General features: G+C 37.9%; 1 long non-coding RNA gene and 1 pseudogene across 1 annotated transcript; both read right to left on the minus strand.

Moving 5' to 3' along the window:
- Positions 1–9,110: 9,110 nt before the first annotated feature.
- On the minus strand, positions 9,111–10,084 carry LOC143880771 (agamous-like MADS-box protein AGL80 pseudogene; annotated as a pseudogene).
- Positions 10,085–20,327: 10,243 nt separating this feature from the next.
- LOC143880772 (uncharacterized) lies at positions 20,328–21,888 on the minus strand. The gene is made up of 2 exons (XR_013251785.1): positions 21,273–21,888; positions 20,328–20,600 (listed from the first exon to the last, which is right to left on the minus strand). It is a non-coding gene; the product is annotated as an uncharacterized LOC143880772 (long non-coding RNA).
- Between the last annotated feature and the right edge of the window lie 705 nt (positions 21,889–22,593).

Raw genomic sequence — 22,593 nt, forward strand, 5'->3', positions numbered from 1 at the left:
CAAAATAACCTACTTAGACATGAAAAAGGATAACTCGTACCAATCCTATTCAATTTTTACTTAGACAGAGCTTCATTATACTATGACATACCTCTGAATCAACCATAATCATATTATTATGCTCCACCAAATTGTAGAAAGAAATAATTTTCATCAGTCCAAACAGGGCCAGTAATAGAAGACGATCACTTCCAAAGTAAGGTGGATTACGTGGTCCTGATGAACCGGGACCAGCATCACCCTCATCCATCTCTCAACTATAGGGCTAGGGCCTAGGGATGTTAATGAAGTCCAATGGATCCAACGATCCATCAGATCCGAATGTTAATGGACAGTATTTGGGTAGAGCAGCAGGATCCAAACCATATTCATTGATCCATATCGTAAGGATCGAAATTATTTCGGATTGTGACCTAGATGTGGTCACAAAATCCGATGGAGCGTCCTAGATCTGATCTGAATGGAGAGCGGAAATATACAAAATTCCTTCGTATTTTTGTTCATTTATGTCTTTTCATGAAGCATGAGAAAAGTGTTTCTAAGCACATGCTCAAAAACACATGTGGCCCACATTTTTTGGGGGATCCAAAGCATTCATTTGGAAGGCCCTTCCATGGATATGGTGTGTACCAAAAATCAGCCCTATAGGATCATCCTAACCCAATCAAAGTTGGAGTGGAAGATGGACAGACACTGTGTGTCCATGTTTCTGCCCATTTTTCCCTCCACAAATGGCAGGGTTAGGATGATCTGGAAAATGAACAGACACTGTGTGTCCATGTTTCTGCCCATTTTCCCAGCCACCTCTGATTGGGTTAGGATGATCCTATGGGGCTGATTTTTAGTACACACCCTATCCATGAAAGGGCCTTGCAAATGAATGCTTTGAAGCAGCTATCCGAGCAGCTGCGCAGGAACACTACTCTCTCTCTCTCTCTCTCTCTCTCTCTCTATATATATATATATATATATATATATATATATATATATGAGTTAAGTGAAGCTACACATACGTGTAGTTAACTTAGCTACACCGACGCCTTAAAATACAGTGGGACCACATTGTTTGGGTGATCCAAACCATTCATTTGATAGGCCCTCACATTGATAGGGTGTGCCCAAAAAATCAGCTCCATCGGATGATCCCAACCCTTCAAACTGTGGAGGCAAAAATGGGCAGATTTGTGAAGGCTTTTACACGTCCATTTTTGCCTCCACAAAGCGTAGGGTTGGGATGATCCTATGGAGCTGATTTTTTAGGCACATCCTATCTATGTGAGGGTCCATCAAATGAATGGTTTGCATCACCGAAACAATGTGGGGCCCATTGTATTTTAAGGCGTCGGTGTAGCTAAGTTAGCTACACGTATGTGTAGCTACACTTTTCTATATATATATCGAGTTTCTTCCTCCTTCCCTTCCCTAACCCTAAGCCCTACAATATAAGTTTCGTCCTCCTTCCCTTCCCTAACCTTAAGCCCTACAATATAACTAGGAACTAGGACACTCCGAAGGACAGTCCCATTTCAAAAATGGAATGTGACCGATACTCAAAATTCTAAGTTCCGAAAAGGACTCTGAAATCTTAAACAAAAAGGGTCTAAGTTTTGAAAGTATAAATGATTAAGTAACACCTCTAACAGCTTAAGCTTTTAGAGTTATGGGAGCTTTTAGAGTAATTGGTTATTTCACATGGTATCGGAGCTATTGCCTCACGATAGGTCCTGGATTCAAAACCCAACAAATCCTATACGTCCAACCCAAAAGAGGTGCCACATGAATGGCCAACCCGAAAGAAGAAGGGCAGAGGGAGTGACCAACTCTAACTGCTTCAGCTTTTAGAGTAATTGGTTGTTTCACAATAGGTGTGTTATATGAGCTCAAACCACCACTAATAAGAAAATTCTGACTGACTACCAAACTGTCCTAGTCTACACTCATTTACCCAGGCGTTCACTTTCTAAGGTATAGGATCCTCCTTCAAAGAAAAGCATTATTTTCACACTTGTTTACAGATTATAAAATGACAAAGGCATAAGAGCAACATATCTCTGCCTTCTCAAAAAAGAAAAAGCTCATCTAAATAGACGCAACACTTGCGGCCTCAACTCTGAAACCAAAGATTGAAGTTTCCTCCAATAAGGACTTTCAAGATGAGTAGACATGTCTAGGGTGCAATTGCAGATATTACAACTTGCATTTCTCTTATTATTATTATTATTATTGTTGTTGTTGTTGTTATTCAAGGAATGCTAAATTAAAGTGCAACCTTACAAATTAGCCACAAGGACGCCCCATCAGAGATTTTTCTTTGCTTCTTGGGTTGTCTGGTACCATTTCAATGTGTTTTGATTCTTCCGAACAAGAGAGGTCTGATGCTTCGGAGTCCATTGTATTATCTCCACTTCCTACTCGCAGTATGATCTTTTTGATCTCAGCCCATGACTCAATTGCCATGTATTTAGCAGTTAAGCCTCAAAAGCCTTTCATACTTCTTTGAAATTAGGTCTTTAGTGGTTACTATTGTGGACTTCGGTCCCAGTTCAGAGTTCTCTGCCTGAAGTCTTTGGGTGTGATATCAGACCCACTAATGGTGTCATAAACCAAAATCTTCATCACTACTCTCTATCTATTTGAAAAGAAAATTAATGAAAAAAGAACCAACCCTTTCTTTAAAACAATATTGCAAAACATAAATACTACGAACTAAAACGAAGGAGAAACATCTTTGACAGGTAAATTGATCCCGGCCTGCTATCTATAATATTTTGAGGTCCGCCCTGGCTTTGCATTCAGAGAGAGAGAGAGAGAGAGAGAGAGAGAGAGAGAGAGAGTTGTTGCTTTTAGGGGTGCAAGTTTGGCCCTGTCAGCCCTGACCCGCCCTGAGCCCGAACAGGGTCAGGGCTGGATTTCTAACCCTGAGGGCGGGTCAGGGTTCATTTTTTTTTACCCTGACTCAGGTCAGGCAGGTTTTGGGTCAATGCCTCGGGTACGCTGACCCGGCCTGACCCTGAGTTTTCTATTATAGAATTGAACCATCTGTGCATGTTTCTTTTGCTAACGTTTTCTATTATCTTGGATTGATGTTTCTTTAGATTATTATTATTAATTGTCTCTGTTGCCCGCATGTTGTTGAATTCATATTGTCTTACTTTGTTCTCTTTCTCTGTTTATTGATCATTTTGTTCCATATGGTTGCTTTATTTTTGGCACTCTTAACAGGTATTTGCACTAGGGTCAATTAGGGCCGGTCCGGCCCAGCCCAGCCCAATCAGGGCGGGCCAGGGCCAGCACAATACCCTGTAGGGTGGGTAATGGGTTGAGGTTTTCCGGCCCTGACTCAGGGTCAGGGTCAAGATAATGGGATCCAGGGTTGGGCTAGGGTTTTGAAAAACTCGACCCAACCCGACCCTGTTACAGCCCTAGTTGCTTTCTTGTCGATAAATACACATTCTGATAGGGAAACACTACATCAACAAATACTCATTTTAATATCCCTTACCCTCTAGGGAAATGATTTCAGCGCTCCAATGTTTTGATAAACATGCGCTCACTTGTTTGTCGTATAGCATTTAAAAGGCTTTAAGAGCCTTTTGAGAACTGTAATATCCTCTGACATCCCTTTAAATACTACACGACAGACAAGTGGAGCGCATGTTTATCAAAACACTGGAATGCATAAATCATTTCCCTACCCTCTATAGCTCCACAAATCATCTTCTTTTGATCTCAAGAGTAATCAAAGAGAATTTTTCTTCGTTCCTTGATTCTCGTCGGATAACATTTGTCTAGTTCATAAATAACAATTAAAACATGGAATCAATTTTTTCACTTGGAAAAAGGATAAGGGCTGATCTTTCGTACAGATTAATAGCTCAGGGACAAATAAATGCAGTTCTGCATGGATGTCTCTCTCCATGATGTTTTAGGAAATCATGTGATAAATATTATAAAAAGCAGAGCTATTACAAGATTTAGGAGAATATTTTATATAAATTTCGATCCGGAGGGTTTTGGTAAATTTCCCTTGATAATTATTATTGTTTTTTACCCAGAATTTATCTATGAATCTGAGCGCACCTGAAATTTTATTGATGAATAAAAGAAGTACAAGAGGGGAACATACCACCTTACCTCAAAAAATCAAAACAAAAAAAAATTACTTACAACGAATACTAGGGATGTCCAAAGAGTCACATCTTAAGGTTACCCTAGCCCTTCTAGGATGGCCCTTTTACTGCTAGTATGTATGATTCTCTTTTCTTTTACAGGAAAAATTAGCCAAAGAGTTAGCAACCTGGTTAGCTTCTCTGAATTAATGCAACACTTGCAGTCTCAACTCTAAAACCAAAGGTTGAAGCTTCTCCCAATAAGGATTTTCACGATTAGTAGATGTGTTTAGGGTGCAATTGCAAACATTACCACTAGCATTTCTCTTATTATTATTATTATTATTGTAATAGTCACAAGGACTTCAAATTAGTGCAACCCTGCAAATTAGTCACAGGGAAGCCCCATCAGAGATTTTTCTTCGCTTCTTTGGTTGTCTGATGTGTTTCGATTCTTCCGAACAAGAGAGGTTTGATGCTTCTAAATCCATTGTATTAATTCCTCTCCCTACTCGCAGTATACTCTATATGATCTCGGCTCATGACTCAATATCCATGTATTTAGCTATTGAGCCTCAGAAGCCTTTCACATTCCTATGAAATTAGGTCTTTAGTGGTAACTGTCGTGGACTTCGTTCCCAGTTCAGAGTTCTGCGCCTAGAGTCTCAGGTGTGAAATTAGAACCACTAATGGTGTCATAAACTAAAATCTTCATTGCTACTCTTTGTCTCTCTTTGAGAAGAAAATTAATGAAAGAAGAACCATCCCTTTTTTAAAACAGTATCGCAAAAACATAAATACTACGAAGTGGAGAAACATCTTTGACAGGTAAATAAATCGTAGCCTGCTATCTATAACATTTTGAGGACTACCCGGGGTCTTCATTCAAGGGAGAGAGAGAGAGAGAGAGAGAGAGAGAGAGAGTTGTTGTTTTCTTGTGTCAATAAATACTTGTTGTAATATGGAAACACCAAATACACCAAATATCTTCCTTTCTTGAAGGAATACAGCAAATACTCATTTTAATATCCCTTACCATCTATAGCTCCACACATCATCTTCTTTAGAGCTCTAGAGTAATCAAAGAGAACTTTTCCCCGTCCCTTGATTCTCCTCTGATAACATTTGTCTAGTTCATAAATAACGATTAAAATGTGGATGCTTTTCTTCAGTTTTTGCAATTGAAAAAGGATACGGGACAATCTTTCGTACAAATTGATAGCCCATGGATGATCAAATGCAGTTTTGCATGGACGTCATTCTCTCCCCATGATGTTTTAGGGAAATTATGTGAAAAATAGTAGAAAAAACATAGCTGTTACAAATTTCAGGAGATTTTTTTGTATAAATTTCGATCTCTAGTGTTTTGGTAAATTTCCCTTGATAATTATTAATGTTTTTTTACCCGGAATTTATCTAGGACCCAAGCGCACCTGAAATTTTACTTACGAATAAAAGAAGTACGAGAGGGGGACATACCACCTTACCTCAAAAATCAAAATAAATTTTTTTTTTACTTACAATGAATACTAGGGATGTCCAAAGAGTCACGTCTTAAGGTGCCCCTAACCCTTCTAGGATGGTCCTTCAACTGCCAGTATGTATGATTCTCGTTTCTTTTAGAGGCAAAATTAGCCAAAAGTCAGTAACCTGGTTAGCTTATCTAAATAGACGCAACACTTGCGGCCTCAACTCTAAAACCAAAGATTGAAGCTTCTTCCAATAAGGATTTTCAACATGAGTAGACATATTTAGGGTGCAGCAGACATTACCGATAGCATTTCTCTTATTATTATTATTATTATTATTATTATTATTATTATTATTATTCGAGGAATACTAAATTGAAGTACAACCTTGCAAATTAGCCCCAATGATGCCTCATCGAAGATATTTCTTTGCTTGTCGGGTTGTTTGGTAACTTTTTGATGAGTTTTGATTCTTCCGAACAAGAGAGGTTTGATTCTTCTGAATCTATTGTATTATGTCCACCTCCTACTCACAGTACGCTCTTTATGATCTCGGCCAATGACTCAATTGCCATGTAATTAGCTATTGAGCCTCAGAAGCCTTTCATATTCCTATGAAATTAGGTCTTTTGTGGTTGCCGTCGTGGACTTCGTCCACAGTTCAGAGTTCTCTGGCTGATGTCTTTGGTGTGAAATCAGAACCACTAATGGTGTCATAAACTAAAATTTTCATCTCTACTCTCTATCTCTTTGAGAAGAAAATTAATAAAAGGAGAAACATCCCTTTTTAAAAAATAATATCGCAAAATCATAAATACTACGAACTAAAACGAAAGAGAAACATCCTTTACAAGTAAATTGACCCCAGCTTGCTATCTATAATATTTTAAGGTCCACCTCGGGTCTGCATTCAAAGTAGAGAGAGAGAGAGAGAGAGAGAGAGAGAGAGAGAGTTGTTGATTTCTTGTTAATTGTTCGAAAGTTGCCTTATTTCCCATGGCAATCGAGAAGGCAGAAATGGAAGGCAAGGATGCAAAAATAGAAATTGCCTTTTGGGTTTTTTGGAAAACCTTAGTATAGAGAGGAGTTTTTTCTCTCTTAGGCTATGGCAAGAGAGTTGTTGGGGTATGTCCGCTGCCCAAAAGGGTAGAGAAAATAGAGAGAGAGAGAGAGAGAGAGAGAGAGAGAGAGAGAGAGAGAGAAGGAAAAAGAGGGAAAGGGTTTCTTCTTGGGGTTTCATCTCGGGTTCCTCTCGGGGTATCTTCTTGGGTTTTCTCCTGGGAATTTTTCTCGGGTTATCTCGGTGCGATCTTGGGTTGAGAAGCAAGGAAAGGGTTGCGGGTTTTGGGTTTGGTTTGATTAATTGTAATCCTTGTATATTGTTTTTCTCATAGTGGAAGATCATGTTTTTCGCCCGTGGAGTAGGTTTGGCTGAACCACGTAAAATCTTGGTGTTCATCTTGTGGCTTGATTTATTAATTTTACTTTTCTGTTAAATTTGTGCATGATCGGATTGATTTGCCCGACGAATTTTTCTTAACATCAATAAATACACGTTCTAAGAGGGAAACACTTCATCTTCCTACCTTGAAGGAATACACTAAATACTCATTTTAATATCCCTTAGCCTCCATACCTCCACAAATCATCTTCTTTAGATCTCAAGAGTAATCAAAGAGAATTTTTCTCCATTTCTCGATTATCCTCTGGTAACATTTGTCTAGTTCATAAATAGTGATTAAAACATGGAAGCTTTTCTTCAGTTTTTGCAAGTGGAAAAAGGTTAAGGGCCGATCTTTCGAGCAGATTGATAGCTCAGGGACGATCAAAAGCAGTTCTGCATGGACGTCTCTCTCTATCTCTCTCTCTCTCTCTCTCTCTCTCTCTCTCTCTCTCTCTCTCTCTCCATGTTTTTTTAGGGAAATCATGTGGCAAATAGCAGAAAAAATAGAGCTATTTCAAAATTTAGGAGTTATTTATTTATTTATTTATTTATAAATTTCTATCTAGACGGTTTCGGTAAATTTTCCTTGATAATTATTATTGTTTTTTACTCAAAGTTTATCTAGGAACCTGAACGCACCTGAAATTTTATTGATGAATAAAATAAGTACAAGACGAGGACATACCACCTTACCTAAAAAATCAAAACAAAAAAAATACTAACAACGAATACAACTAATACTAGAGATGGCCCTTTAACTGCCAGTATGTATGATTCTATTTTCTTTTACACGACAAATTAGCCAAAGAGTGATTATCGATGTAGGTGCTACATAGTTGGTTCTCATCCTTCAGAGACGACGAGTGTAATAGGAGCATCCGTCGACAAAAGGATCACCCAAAGTGATCATCTCATGGCTATTGAGAACGAATCAAATGAGATGGTTCTATTTCTCAATCTTTCTGACTTGCTCCTGCGGAACCAAGGTCGAAAAGATTGAAAAAGTCAGTCATTCTGATGAAGGATTCCTCGAAAAATTAAGGATTAGTAATCCTTTTTCGAAATCGAATGGATTCGGTCTTATACAAACGCAAGGAAGGTAATCGAGCAATCTGGTTAGCTTGTCTGAATTGAGGCGACACTTGCAATATCAACTCTAAAACCAAAGACTGAAGCTTCTCCCTATAAGGATTTTCACGATGAGTAGACGTGTTTAGGGTGCAATTTCAAACAATACGACTAGCATTTCTCTTGTTATTATTATTATTATTATTTGAGGAATGCTAAATTGAAGTGCAACCGTGCAAATTAGCCACAAGGATGCTACATCAGAGATTTTTCTTAACTACTTGGGTTGTCTGGTACCATTTCGATATGTTTAGATTCTTCTAAACAAGAGACGTTGAAAGAAGAACCATTGTATTAATTCCACTTCCTATTCTCAATATGCTCTTTATGATCTCGACTCATGACTCAATTGCCATGTATTTAGCTGTTGAGCCTCGGAATCCTGTCATATTCCTATGAAATTAGGTCTTTAGTGGTTACCTTCGTGGACTTCATCCCCAGTTCAGAGTTTTGCGCTCAGATTCTCTGTTTGAAATTATAAACACTAATGGTGTCATAAACTAAAATCTTTATCGCTACTCGCTGTCTCTCTTTGAGAAGAAAATTAATGAAAGAAGAACCATTCCTTTCTTAAAACAATATTGTAAAAACATAAATACTACGAACTAAATCGAAAGAGAAACATCTTTTACAGGTAAATTGATCCTAGCCTGCTATTTATAATATTTTGAGGTCCAGAGAGAGAGAGAGAGAGGGAGAGAGAGAGAGAGAGAGAGAGCCCATCTCCTTACTTGTGCATAAAACCATTGAGATACATCTCCCCTCTTCTTACCTGTACCACAAAACCAGGCAGAAACATCTCTCTCCTTTCAGTAAGAAAAACCAAAGATAAAATCTCTCTTTTTGCTTGCGCAACAATCCCAAGGATAAACCCCTCTCTCATACACAAACACACACACACACACATGCATAGAGACAATCATTTAACCAAAAAGTAGTCACTAAGAAAATAAATAGCAAGAACAAAGGTTTCTTCTTTCATTTAAGCAAATACTACAATGACTTTCTGAATAATCGAAACCCAAACACTGATATCTATAGTATCTTTCTAATACAGACCGCAGAAGATGAAGAAGACATTGAGGGAAGGAAAAGATCACAACTAGCATAGAAAGGAAAGGATCTAGGGATCATTTATTTACACCAACTTAGGGCAAAAGATGCTCCCTATAAGCCCAAACATAAAGAAGCTGAGGTACAACCTCTTAAAACCCATCCAATGAGAAAAAGGGATCCCACCATTGGCTATTGTCCACTAAAGGGAACATCATCTCCTGCGCAGGATAACCCAATTGAAAATTTTCATTTGGGTCCATGAACCATTGCTGATCTTGTAAACCCTGCAGACCAGTATCAAAGGTAGTCTTCTCACTCTCCCCATCTGGCTTAGTGGCCCCTCCCTCCGTGGGCGCCGCAGGTAGGAGAACACTTGATCCCCTCAGCAATTCAATCCTCTCTCCCACAGCCTTCAACTTATTATCTATCAACCAAGCCAAATCACTCAAGTCATTGATCTGCGCATCTTGAAGGCCTTTCTTCCCTGCAAGACAATCAAACATAAGATTAGTTATCTCAGCCTCACGGTTATCTCTCTGTAGTTTCTTCAGCTGTTCTTTGATTTTGGCAATCCTTTGCCTAAAAAAAGCTTCTTGGTTCAACTGTTTTCTGGTTTGTTCCGGCTCCGGCATGCTCTTGAACTTTTGGATGATTCGATGGACCTCGGAGAACGATGGCCACACCTCCGGTTGCGGGTCGTTAGGCCCGTAAACGATCGCGCACGCGTCGACACCACATAAGGTGCCAAGCTCGCTCACCTTCTTCATCAAACCTTTCTTCCTCTTCTTATAAGTGGCTTTCCTAGTTGTAGCATTGGTAATCCAGGCAAGCTTCACCTTCTTACGAGCCATGGCTTATAGAGAAGAAAGAGAGAGGCCTTTGAAGAAGGAAGGCTTATGGGTTTTGTGTGAATCTTTGACCTTTATATAGAGAAATGGCAGAGGAGTAAGATAGGCGTGGAAATTACCCTGGGAGGGATGAATGGCCTTTCTCATTTAATGTTACTATATTTAGATGTAAGAAAATCTCGTGGTAGAGATACTGAGATACGCGTATTTAGATAAGAGGTTGTGTTACAATTAGGGTGTTTAAGTTTGACAACTCATTTTTTTAATTATTAGGTTTTAAGTAAAGGATTGTAACCGAAGCTGTCGCACTGTCGACTTGTCTGGATGCCTTATCATTTTTTTATGACTCCCATGCAGACTCTAAATAGGGGTTGGAAGGTCCACAAAACTTCATTTTCTCGTCTGTTTTTGGGTTAATTAGGGAAATTTAAAAGGGGTAATAATCAAATTATAGTAAAAATGGAAAATGTGTAATGGTACATCTGATAGTTCCGCTATAATTTGGCGTTATTGTTGTCGGATCGAGATCGAGATCGAGACCGAGAACGGATTGTTAATAAAAACTTTGTTATGGGTGCTCCATACGACATTGTTACCCGTTAAAAGCTATCGAAAACTAATGTATTTATACAATTTTGGCGGGAGTTTTCCCGTCGGGTTAATCTTATAGTTTAATCGTTAATCTCCCGTCGCTGCCATGCACGTAGAGTTGCGGTTGCCTGCACGTCAAGTTCGTAATAAATCATAATAAATTCGGAAATTCGAAGCAATGATGAATGTGCGATCCTGTCCATAAGTTCGTAAAGTTGGGAGTATCTAGACAACAAATAGATCGTTGGGAATATATTGCCCAATTATCTTTCTTTGTAATTTTTTTTTTGGAAATGATACGTTCGACCCCCTTTTCTCTCCCAGGCCACCCGCTTATAGCGGTCGTAAATACACTAGAGGGAATGGGCGGCCGGGGAAGAAAAGGGGCCGGGCGAACATATCACTTTCCTTTTTTTAAAAATAAAGCTCGTGTTTCATACAAAAAACAATGCTAATACGGTGTCGAGGGGATTCTAAGTCCCTCGGCCACGAGCTCACAACTAGCCGTTCAAAAATATGTTAGAAAGGGTCAACAATTAGCTAGAGTAGCCAGTACTCTAGCTTTTACTCTAGCAAAACTGATTGCAAAAGAGGGTAAATCGGCCACAATAAGTTTATCATCTTGAGAGGTCCGGAACCATCAGGCCATCTACAAAGGGACAGGGTTATGGTCTATAAATTCAACAATCAAAATTTCTCAATGAAAAATTTGGGCTCATCCATTGTAGGGTATAACGAATGAACGATACTTTAGGTTTTTAGTGAATGGGAAAGCAAAAGACAGTGCCTAATTAACAATATGATTTATCTAAGGTGCTATTAGCTTTATTTGAAGACATGAAGGGTTAGTAATAAAAAGTTCCAAGAAACGAACACATGTACGTATCTTTACATAGACCGTAAAAAGCACGCGTATTATTTCGCATTTACTTGGGAGCATGCGCGAGAGTGCTTAAAATAGGTCTCCAGCAAATTCACCTTTCTGTATCTTAGCTAACGTTCACCCATTTTGATTCCCTAACGTTCACTCATTCAATCTTGGGCCCCACCATAGATTGAACATCCCAAGAAAAATCACCTGCATCAGGCAATCCTAATCGTCTGATAGATGCATGAATATTTTCCCGATCGCTAGTTACATATCCTACCAATCGGACGAATAGGATCGTCTCAAAGAAGAAATTTTGGCGCAAGGGCCATTTAAGACGATCCTAACCCGTTGATTTATGAAGATTTCATCTATATATGGAAGTGGAGAGTTGCCACTAGTTTCTTTGACTAGTCACACCAAAAATTGAAATATTAGGATCACCCTCAGTTTGGTTGCAGGTAGTTACCTCGTGGAGTAGTTGTAAATTAAAACTTATACTCGGATGAGACAAGACAGGTAGTCTACTAGTTACCTCGTGTTGGGACAAATTGAAATGGTGTATTAACAAGCTGTGAAGATGCAAAAAGTCAGAGAAAATTAGAAAGAGGATTCGAAGCGAAAGGAGTAGGCAAGGCAAGCCGAAGCTTTCTCTTGAAGACTTTAATTTCCCCACTTTATGCAGGTTGCCTATCATGGAAATAAGTCCGGAAGATACGATACCTACACTAAGAAAAAGGGTTGCACCCCAAGTTCAAAGCAACAAGTATGCCGTTGAAAAAATGACAAAAATAGAGAAGAGTAAAAGAGCAGAAAGTCATTTTAAAATGAGATCCCAAGCCTCTTTTATAGAAGATAAAAAGACGTGAAGGCACCCTTTCAAATGAAAATACGCTTTCATCACAACAAGTGTCTTTTTGAATGGGAATATCTTTTCTCAAAAGAAGTGTCTCTTTGAGAAATCTTGTTTTTCTATTTTATAAAATAATTTTTTTTTAAAATATCCAACAATCCTCCACTATTTTTAAATTATATAAAAAATATATAAATAAAATAAAATAATATATTGAACATAACTGAAGCTACCACTCCATCTAACAAGAGGATGATTACAATAATCTTCTCAATTAGAGTGTCATAGGTCAGTTATAGCGCAAATATCATGGGCACTAGTTCACATGGCGGTTGCATGTTTTATTTACTTAGGTCATGTGCTCATCTCGTTTCATAAGTGCTTTAGAACTATACCAGTCTAGTTCATAGGAAATAGCCGTGACTACCAAACTTAAATAGGCAGACTTATCAGGAGCGTTTTCACAACAACTTATTCACCTTCACCAGATCTATAAGTTCGTTAAGAACTTTGAAAGTTTAGCCTCATTGTACGTTGCGAAAGTTGACAGTGCATTTACCTCAGAAATGTGCTCCTATTGGATTTAATGCATTGGAAATATAGCCTCTCGCTAAATTTCTAACAATACATCACTTAGTTGATCACCTTTGAACTCCTAATGCGACGAGTGATCGCATACCATTCTCTATTTGAAAACTATCACCAATAAAGAGTAGTCTCTAACTCAGATGTCTTACTTACTGGTAAAAGTCCACTTCCCTCAAGATTTTCCTTGTGCTATCACTTGATAATTACTTTAGTAAGAGGGTATATGGCCACTCCCCTTACTCATTTTCTGAAGAGGGATATATATTTCAAATTTTCTCATAGATAATATTGAATATTGATTTTAGTCGCTTCTTGAGAAGTTAAAACATTTCTCAAGAATAATTAGTATCAATGTTAAAACTTTATCATTATACTGACACTTACTTCGATCTAATGGATGATACAATTTACTCTTTTTTTTAGTGATTCTGATTGTCACTAGCACAGAACGTCACTACTTTTTTTGGAAAACCAAAACAATTGTTTCTCATCAGAGTATTAGACCGGACTCACATTTTATAATCTTGGATTTAGTTGAATCCGAATCACAACCTTTATTTGGATTTTTAATCCAGATCTTATCTTCTCGAGTTACATCTTCCATTTTTGGATTTTGAATCCATATTTCATCTTCAAGATTGGATTTACTCAAATCTGAATATCGCCTGCAATCTTGGAATTATTACAGATCCAAAAACTCAAAAATAATTTCTCAGTTATGCATGTTATCTTCTCAAAGTAGCTCTACCTGGTATTATATTGAAGAAATAGCTTCTCTATAACATCTAATTTCATAATGCATAAAACACAATAACTTTTCATATAGCAATATATCTAATTTCTACTCATGATAATCAAATCGTACTAGCAAGAATACCATCACATGCTCATAAATCATAATTATGAAATAATTAATTTCAAATTACCCCCACATTTCATTTATCAGCAGTTATTGAAATAATATCTTCATATATCTCTTTGTCAGAGAGAAAACCCACCTACACAATTCCTAAAAAGAATAAGTATTCTATATCACACAATATAATCAGCAAATTATACTGTGAAATGTGATATTTATTAATCTCAATGTCATATATCGTATCAAAGATACGATAGAGATATTAGACTAATTATGGGGATTAAGAAAATTAAGTCGCAATCAAATAATTACTCAATAGTGAATTTTCAGCAGATTAACTTAAAGACAAGTTAATCTTAGAGAACCCATAAAAATTTGTCAACTAAAGTTTCTAATAAAAGCTATTGTAAGCATATGGTACTAAATATTTCAAATCTTATATTGATTTGAAATTGAAACTCAAAAATATTAATCAAATAACTAGCAAACTATTCCATCAATTCAACGGCCCACACTGAATAAGGTATAATCAGACATTCGAATAGTTAGGAATGCCTAATCAACAAATGAGCCATCAAGGTGGTATTGATAAGGTAAAATGAGAATCAAAATAAGATTAGGCACCATTAATAAGTTGCAATGCCGATTGAAAGTTTCACAACAATGGGTGTCTAAACTTTCAATCGGCATTGCAACTCTTTTTGAAAAAAATGGTATTGATAAGGTATGACATCCAAGCTAAAGAATTCTATACAGCAATTTAGGTCTATCTATCAACCGTGAGAAAGGAAGGAGACTTCCCCTCTGTACTAATACTAATAGCAAGTGTACAACTTTACAGGGAAGGAGACCTCCACAGCCATTGTACAGCTTTCCAGTATGTACTTTTCTAATGAACTTCTCATTACCTACAGAACAGGAAGGGTAATCTATAGACATTAAATTTTTTAAGGAAAATGGTGGCCAAACTGCCCAAGGCCTTCAAGAAAAAATTGGGGGTCCATCAAATCCGGACTTTTTTTTTTATCACCAAGTGAAATCGGACTTTTTTTATCACAAAAGTGAAGATGTAATTAACAGCCTAGATCGATGGAGATATGTACCCTCAAATAGCAACTTGGGAGGGGTTGGGTCAGGTTGAGGCAAAGCTTAGTCCAACCCGAGGTATAGCATCCCCTCAAACCTAGCCATAACCCAACCCACCTCTAAATCTCTCTGCCCTAGCCTGACCCGTCTAACCCATTTTTCCAAATCGGGCCAGCTTGAATTGCCAACCCAAACCGATAAAATTATAATAAAATTCAAGGAGTGAGGTTGGGTATGGGTCGGGTCGGGTCGGGTTGCCCAATGCCTCAAACCTAACCCGACCCAAAATTAAATTGGGTTGGCTGTTGCCATCCCAACCCGAGAAACTGCCAACCCAAACCAAGCTGAAAACGGGTTGGACCCAACCCAGGTTGCACCCCTACCCGCAAATGACTTATAATCCTTTCTCTTGATTTCTTCCCCATATGGCTCAATATGTAAGTGCATTTCTTTTTGTTTTTTCTCTCTTCATTATCATCGACGATGCTCTTTTCTCTCTTCATTATTACCATCTTTGGGGTTCGATTTTGTTGTGCTCACTACTTTTTTTTTCTTTAACAGCATCAAATTTTTGAGGAAATGGAGGTTTATCGAGCGGCCACATAAGCAGCGGAAAAGCATGCATGAGTTCATGATGTATTTTCAACTCTTTCTTTTTCTCTTGAGGATGAGAAATTATATGATGCTCGACCGTGAAATTTACAAGGACAAAGTGTCAAAACTTTGTCCCTTGATTTTTTATCCAGTCAAACCCCCTTTTTTTAACTTTCTACTTGATCAAAAAATCAAGGGGCAGGGTTTTGACACCAAAACTCTGCCCTCGTAAATAACACGGTCGGCCACCATATAATTTCTCCTTGAGGATAATCTTAAAAAAGTATTTGAGGAGTAACAAACCCATCAGAAACCGAGTGCCAAATTGCCTTCAATTGAGATAGACAATTGGCCTTAAAGGGTGTTTCAACCTCCAATTGTATTATTTGACCTAAATTTGAATTGAGATTAGCTGAAATTGATTGGTTGAGTGTGATTTGATTGTCTGGTTTAATTGAGTTTATTTTTTTTTAAATGATGGAATTTTATTAATGAAAAACACGAACACCCAAAGAGTGAAGAAGGCAAGGGAAGTAGATGATACACCAAGCACAATCAAGGAGGTAAAAAGTCAAAAATCTCTAGTAATTGAATGGCGATCAAGTCCTGCTTGAGCAAGACGATCGGCTTCCTCATTACCCAAACCTTAGAGTATGAGGCCCTCCACTCTATCCAGAATCGCGTCTACTATTTTGAAGAATCTCCATAGGTGAGGTTGGCCTCCATCTAGCCACCTCATTACATTAAGGGATTCACCCTCTACAATAATATGTATATTTTGTTAGCCAACATGATAAGTTCCAACAGTTCACAATCAGTGGCTAAAATAAACATTATTGGATGTTAGGATTGCATGATTGAAGAACATTTTTGGGTCATGAGATACAAAGAAAGGCCAGTGAGATGGATGGTTCAGATCAGTCAATGGAGGGACCAAGACCTTGTGGGCTGCGCCTTATGATGGTCTACGAGATCAAATAGGTCGATTATACACACTTGGCCCCGTCAGTCTCACCAATTAATTATTAGAATGGATGTCAATTTCGGGGGTGTCCGGACAACTAGTAGTATATTAAATAAAGAAATATGATACAATATCAGGAACAAGACCACTGCTCAATCCTTAGAATAATGCCGAAGGAAAAGGGCAGAACAATTTGGGTCGTGATACCCTTGAAGACAAACTCAAAACGAGCAAGAGAAAAGAAATACCTGAGTTGGATTTGTGCAATTGATGAGGCTTGGGACATACATGATCCCTAAAGCAAGACCCCATACCATTCATAGGATGATCCAAACCGTTCATTTCATAGGATGATCCAAAAGGTACAAAGGGATGATCCAAACCATTCATTTGTTGGGCCACAACATAAATAGGTTTTCTCCCGTGTATCATCTCCATAGGATGATCCTATATGCTCTGATATGTAGAGGGACTATACATTATAGTAAGCTCTATAGATCGGAAGGTTAAATCATCCTATAGAGATGATATACGGGGTACAACATATTTACATTGTGTCCCAATATCTGTTGATAAATGAATCCCAACTTGTTTAACATTATTTAATCTAGAATGACTGGTTTGGATCAACCTATGAAGTGGGCTATACTGTACTTGTTGAAAAATACCGGACTTCAGCCACACACTTCATAGGTTGATCCAAACCGTTAATTCGTTTGACCACAACCTAAATAAGTTGTGACCCAAAAATCATTTCCATAGGATGATCCTAACACGCTTGGATTTGTAGAGTGTCTACACATTACAGAAACCTCTATAGATCCGAGGGTTAGGATCATCCTATGACAATGATTTTTAAGGTACAACCGCCCAACAAATGAACGTTTTGGATCATTCTATTAAGTGGGCCCCACTGTACATTTTGAAAAATACTAGAAGTACGTTCTTTGTAAAATAGTATATTGATTCCTTTTTCAGTTCTTGTTTCTTTTTAAAATTGATCTACTCGTTGAACTCATCAGCATGGAAAGTTTTCCAACCTAGGCACATTCTTATGATTAGTGACATGGCTTTATGAGTATTTATCTATGTTCTCAAATTTGGGTTGAGTTTTGAAAATAGATTTCTACTAGATTATTAATGCTTATTTGAACCTACTATATATTATGGGTGAATTAACCGATCATGGATGATCTTATACCTAGAATGGAAAAGTGGGAGGTCAGATTGGGGAAAGCATTGTCCCCACCATGTGTCCAATCAAACATTTGTAAGCCCTACCACATGTCTACTATTTTGAGTTTTCTTCTCCTTCCTTAATTGGTCCCCTTTTACTCTTTTTTTTTTTCTAAATGAGAAATTTACTTAGTAGGCGAGCCTTTTATTGGTGAAATACAAACCCGCCTAAACCCCTAGCGCACACCCTTGCATTATCAGGGTCGCAATTGATCACGAAAGGTTGTTCTACGAATCCACGAAGAACAAGAATAACCGACACTTTCCCTGAATAAGAAAGGGAAATGTTCTTTAATTTCAAAACAGGTGTAAAATACCGTCCAAGCAAACCCTTGGACGCGAATTTTATAATAACTTGTCCAACCCTCACTAAGACTCAAACTTCCTATATCTACTTTAACTCAACTTCCCAAACTTTTTTTTATTAGTAATTAGGGCTTGTAGATGCTTAACGACATATTAGGTGGATTCAATTTTTATCTGATCTGAAGTAACCAACAAGACCCGATACATTAAGCCTGATTCATGGAGGGTCCCTTTCCGAGTAATTTAAAAATAAGTATCTATAAGTGTCAAAGGGTGTGTTTTGATTATTCAAATGACACTTGGTTGGTGAAAGGATGTTTTCATATCATTTTATCCTTAACAAATACTCTTGATCATTAGTTTGTGGGAATATTTTGAAAATATCTAACAGTGCTATGACCACCTGTTTTATAGATAAAAACAAGTTAAATATTCCCTTTCCATGAATACTAGTATATGTCTTAATCAGATAATGACCTAGATCCCACCAAAAGAGGGAAAATAAGCCGGAATAGAGATCTATGGTAATGGAACCATATATATCAGTGAAAAACGGGAGTTAATAAGCTAAAAAAGCAGAGTCCATACCATGGGATCCTTATCCCGATGCCCAAAAGAGGAGAAACTGCAATGCGTACATGGATTTTATAATCAAGGATTTTACAACCCAAAACGTGGATTTTACGATCCTGGATTTTATGAGTGAAAACCTGGAGTTTATAAGCTAAAACATGGATTACAAAATCCAGGTTTAAGCGTGTAAAATTCAGGTTTTTACAATCTTGGATTATAAAATCCGGCCCCTGATGCCAACGACTTTTTTTTTTGGTAAATAAGCTGGGATCAAACTTGCCACCTCAAGGTTGAGAAACAAAGCCTCAACCATTGAGCTAGATGCCCAACCCCAGGGTGTCAACGACTTTTCAAAGTTTTCAATTACCCACACAATTTTTCCAAAAGAAGGAAAGAATCTCCAAAGGATGGGTCATTGGTGTAAAGGTTTATAGATAGGATTTGGGAATAACAGCTGAATACAAACTTAGGTCTCAAATTATTTCCAGACCTTTCTAAATCCAAATGAAGGGTTCCAATGTGCAAAAAATATCCTTTAGGCCATGTCAGGTAACCACTAATTTTTTTCATGATTAATCAATGTGAGAGAAGTGTAGGTTATAAATCAGGAAAATGTGAATCCTAGTTTGCCCTCTCTCACCACTTGGAGACTCGGATTTACCATGAAAAAACATTCATGGCAGCTAAACGTGCCCTTGGGCTTATTTTTTTCAACCAAAAACAACAAATAACATTTCAGTTTTTTTTTTTTTTTGGCTTTTTCTCCTATCATTCTTTTGGGCCAATTGCAGGAAATATCTGGGGAAGTTTGGGGAAAATATTTCCAAATTTTCATGGTTTTCAATTGTTTGATTACGTACTAAAAAGAGTTTTGAACAACCACAGTTCAAGTTTCCCTAAAACTTATTATCTTTCTCTAAATTGTGGAAACAAAAAATATATTATACGGAAAAAAAGTTCCTCATGAAATTGTTTTCTTGTAATCCAAACAGGGCCTTGGGTTGTATCATGCGTCTGCATATGCATTATCGTTAAAACGTCATTCGTTACGTTGGGCTAGGGGTGCAACTCGGGTCGGGTCTAAATTTTTACAAGAAAACCCAAGATTCCTAAACCCGACCCCACCCAAGATAGTTTCTCGGGTTGGGTCGGGTTGGGTCGAGTCTCGTCTCGGGTCTAAAATTTTTACAAGAAAACCCAAGATTCTTAAACCCGACCATACCCAAGATAGTTTCTCGGGTTGGGTTGGGTGGGTCAGGTTTTCATTTTTTAGCGTAGGATAGTGACTAATGACTAATTTTAAAGATTGTAGAAAAAAAAAAAAAAAAAAAACCAAATCTTCACACCAAAAGTTTCCAATTTATGTCATCAAGTGTATAACTTTAAGAACGAGACTATTTTCACCAAACAGACATGATCACCTCAATGAAAACAATTGTATTAATATACTGTAAAAGAATATTTTCTGTTATTCGAGAGATATTTAAGAAAGACACAGTGCACCATGTGAGTCGGGTCGGGTTTCGGGTTTTTTTTTCTTTAAATTGGACCCTACCCAAGATTGAGTCCGTTTTCCAATTTAAAACCCAACCCTAACAAGGACCCGTGGTTTCTAATCCCGACCCATGTAATTTTCAGGTCGGGTCGATGCGTGTCCGGTGAAACCCGACCAAGTTGCAGCCCTATCTTGGGCCCCACAAACAAAGGATCACAATAAACTTAATTATCATTAGTCATAAAGCTAGAGAGAGAAACTTTGGGTTAAATTCTTTTATATTATTTTATTCTAAACCGACATAGATACAGACAGGCAGAATCTCAATCCACGAACAAATCATGAAAGAAAACAAAGGAAAAAAGAAGAAAAAGACAAAAGAAAAGCCCAATATAAATCCAACACAAATACACAGGAAACCTAAGCAAAAGCAGAAAAACAACAAAGAAGAAGAATCAACGGTCAAGATCCTCCGTGAAAACCACCTACTACAAACATGACATCCACGCCATTGATCGTAGTTTCTTATCCACCTGCACGCCAAAAAAGATGCATCTTTGTAAAACCTATTATTTTCCATAATTCCACCTATCTCCTATTTTAAATTTCCTTTGCAGAGAGAGAGAGAGAGAGAGAGGATTAGGATTTACCAGGGATATTTTCACTTGGTAATGGCATAGATGGCATAGATTATTCCCGGTATATATCCCAAAATAGTGAGCAACAAACAGATCCAAAACTCCGCCTTCACGACAGAAAAAATATATATAATAAAAAACCAAGTAATTAAAAAATAACGATATATATTCTAGAGATTTTATATAGTGTAAGCCCTTATAGTCCCTTATTTTTTAAAAAGTACTGTACGGACCACACTATAGGATGATCCACACCGCCCATATGATGGGCCATAACACAAATAGGCTGTGTCCAAAAAATCATTTCCAGAAGATGATCCTAGCCCTCCGATCTATAGAGATTTCCTTAATATGCAGTTCATCTATAGATCAGAGGATTTGGATCATCCTATGGAAATGATTTTTGAGGAACAACCTCCATCTTATGGACGGTTTGGATCATCCTATGATGTTGTCCGTATAATACTTTTTGAAAAATAAGGGACTGTAAGGGCTCTTACACCATATAAAATCTCGAGTTTTAGAAGAGTTAGAGAGAGAGAGAGATGTAGGAAAATGAAAGCTTACGTGGCATCCGAACTTGAGAAAAACTCCAAGAGGAGGGAGAAGGATCGCTATGATGATATCTACGCAGTTTGCAGTTCCCGCCATTTTCACACTGGTTTTTAAGCTTAGAATGAGAAATTTCAGAGAGACAAAGAGAACGAGGATGAAGAGGAAAACGAGAGAAGTTGTGGTTTTATAGACCATGGACCACGTGGCGATGGCTTGTTGGCTAGTAATTACAGCTGTACGACTGAGCTTTCCAAAACGGACAGCTATGATGGTCATACATTGGCCACCTTTTCTTCTGTATGCCACCCCCTCTGGTCTATTTATGACTGCATATTTTACACTAGAAGGGGTGTCCCTCGGTAGAAAAGGGGACGGATCTATCATTTTCCAAGAAGATGCGTAAAACAAAAGGGTTCGCACGTGCTTGAGATCCTTGATTATCATTTATCAACGGCGAGTGGGAAGAAAACTCGGGAACTTAAAATGAGAAGCGATTGAAGACCCTACTTCGGGCCCATTCACCCGAAAATAGCTTGGGTTGGGTTCATGTTTCTCGGGTTTCGGGTCGAGCCGGGTCCACGACCCGAAAGCCCGCATGAATCTCAGGTCGAGCCGGGTTTGAAGGGGCCTGACCTCACCCGAGTTACTTTAAGTTATAATTTTTTTTTTCTTAAACTGTGTTACTTTAAAAGTGAAAACTTAAAAGTAAAGCTCAGGCACGCAATCACAGGGACTTTTTCCATCTTTTGTTCGTTTCCCCCCTCTAGTTCTAAGGTTTCAAGTTTCAACTAAATAGTTAATGCACTAAATAGTTTGTTGCTTATCTCATATGAGTATAATCATTTTCATTTGGTAATGCATCAATTTTATTCTCTTTGAACTAGTTATTAGTTAATGCACTATAGAGTTTGTCATGCTTGAGTTTTTCTACTTCTATGAGTTGAGTTTACTTGCCAAACAAGAGTTTTTCTTAAAAAATTGCGTCAATGTAAAAAAAAACCTACCCGGCCCGACCCAACCCGATATTTATCATGGGTAGGGCCGGGTTTGGGAACCGTGGGTTTTCCGAAAAAAAATCCGACCCGAGTTGCAGCCCTAGTAACTATATCCCACATTAGTTACTCCAACGGGCCGACATCGGACTCAAAGGATTCATCGGACAAACCCGTTTGGGTCCGTTGACGGGTCTATTTATTGTATTATATACAATTCTATGATTAGAGACCTGCAAATAGGAAGGACAATAAAAACTAGCAACGGCCCACACATGCTTGTTGGAGCCATATCGTGGGCCCACAAGATAAAGAGTGCACTTGGTACTAACATCATGTGA

This window comes from Tasmannia lanceolata, unplaced genomic scaffold, assembly GCF_043159265.1.
Source record: "Tasmannia lanceolata isolate RefF3 unplaced genomic scaffold, GAP_Taslan_0.1 ptg000007l, whole genome shotgun sequence".
NCBI classification, from domain to species: domain Eukaryota; kingdom Viridiplantae; phylum Streptophyta; class Magnoliopsida; order Canellales; family Winteraceae; genus Tasmannia; species Tasmannia lanceolata.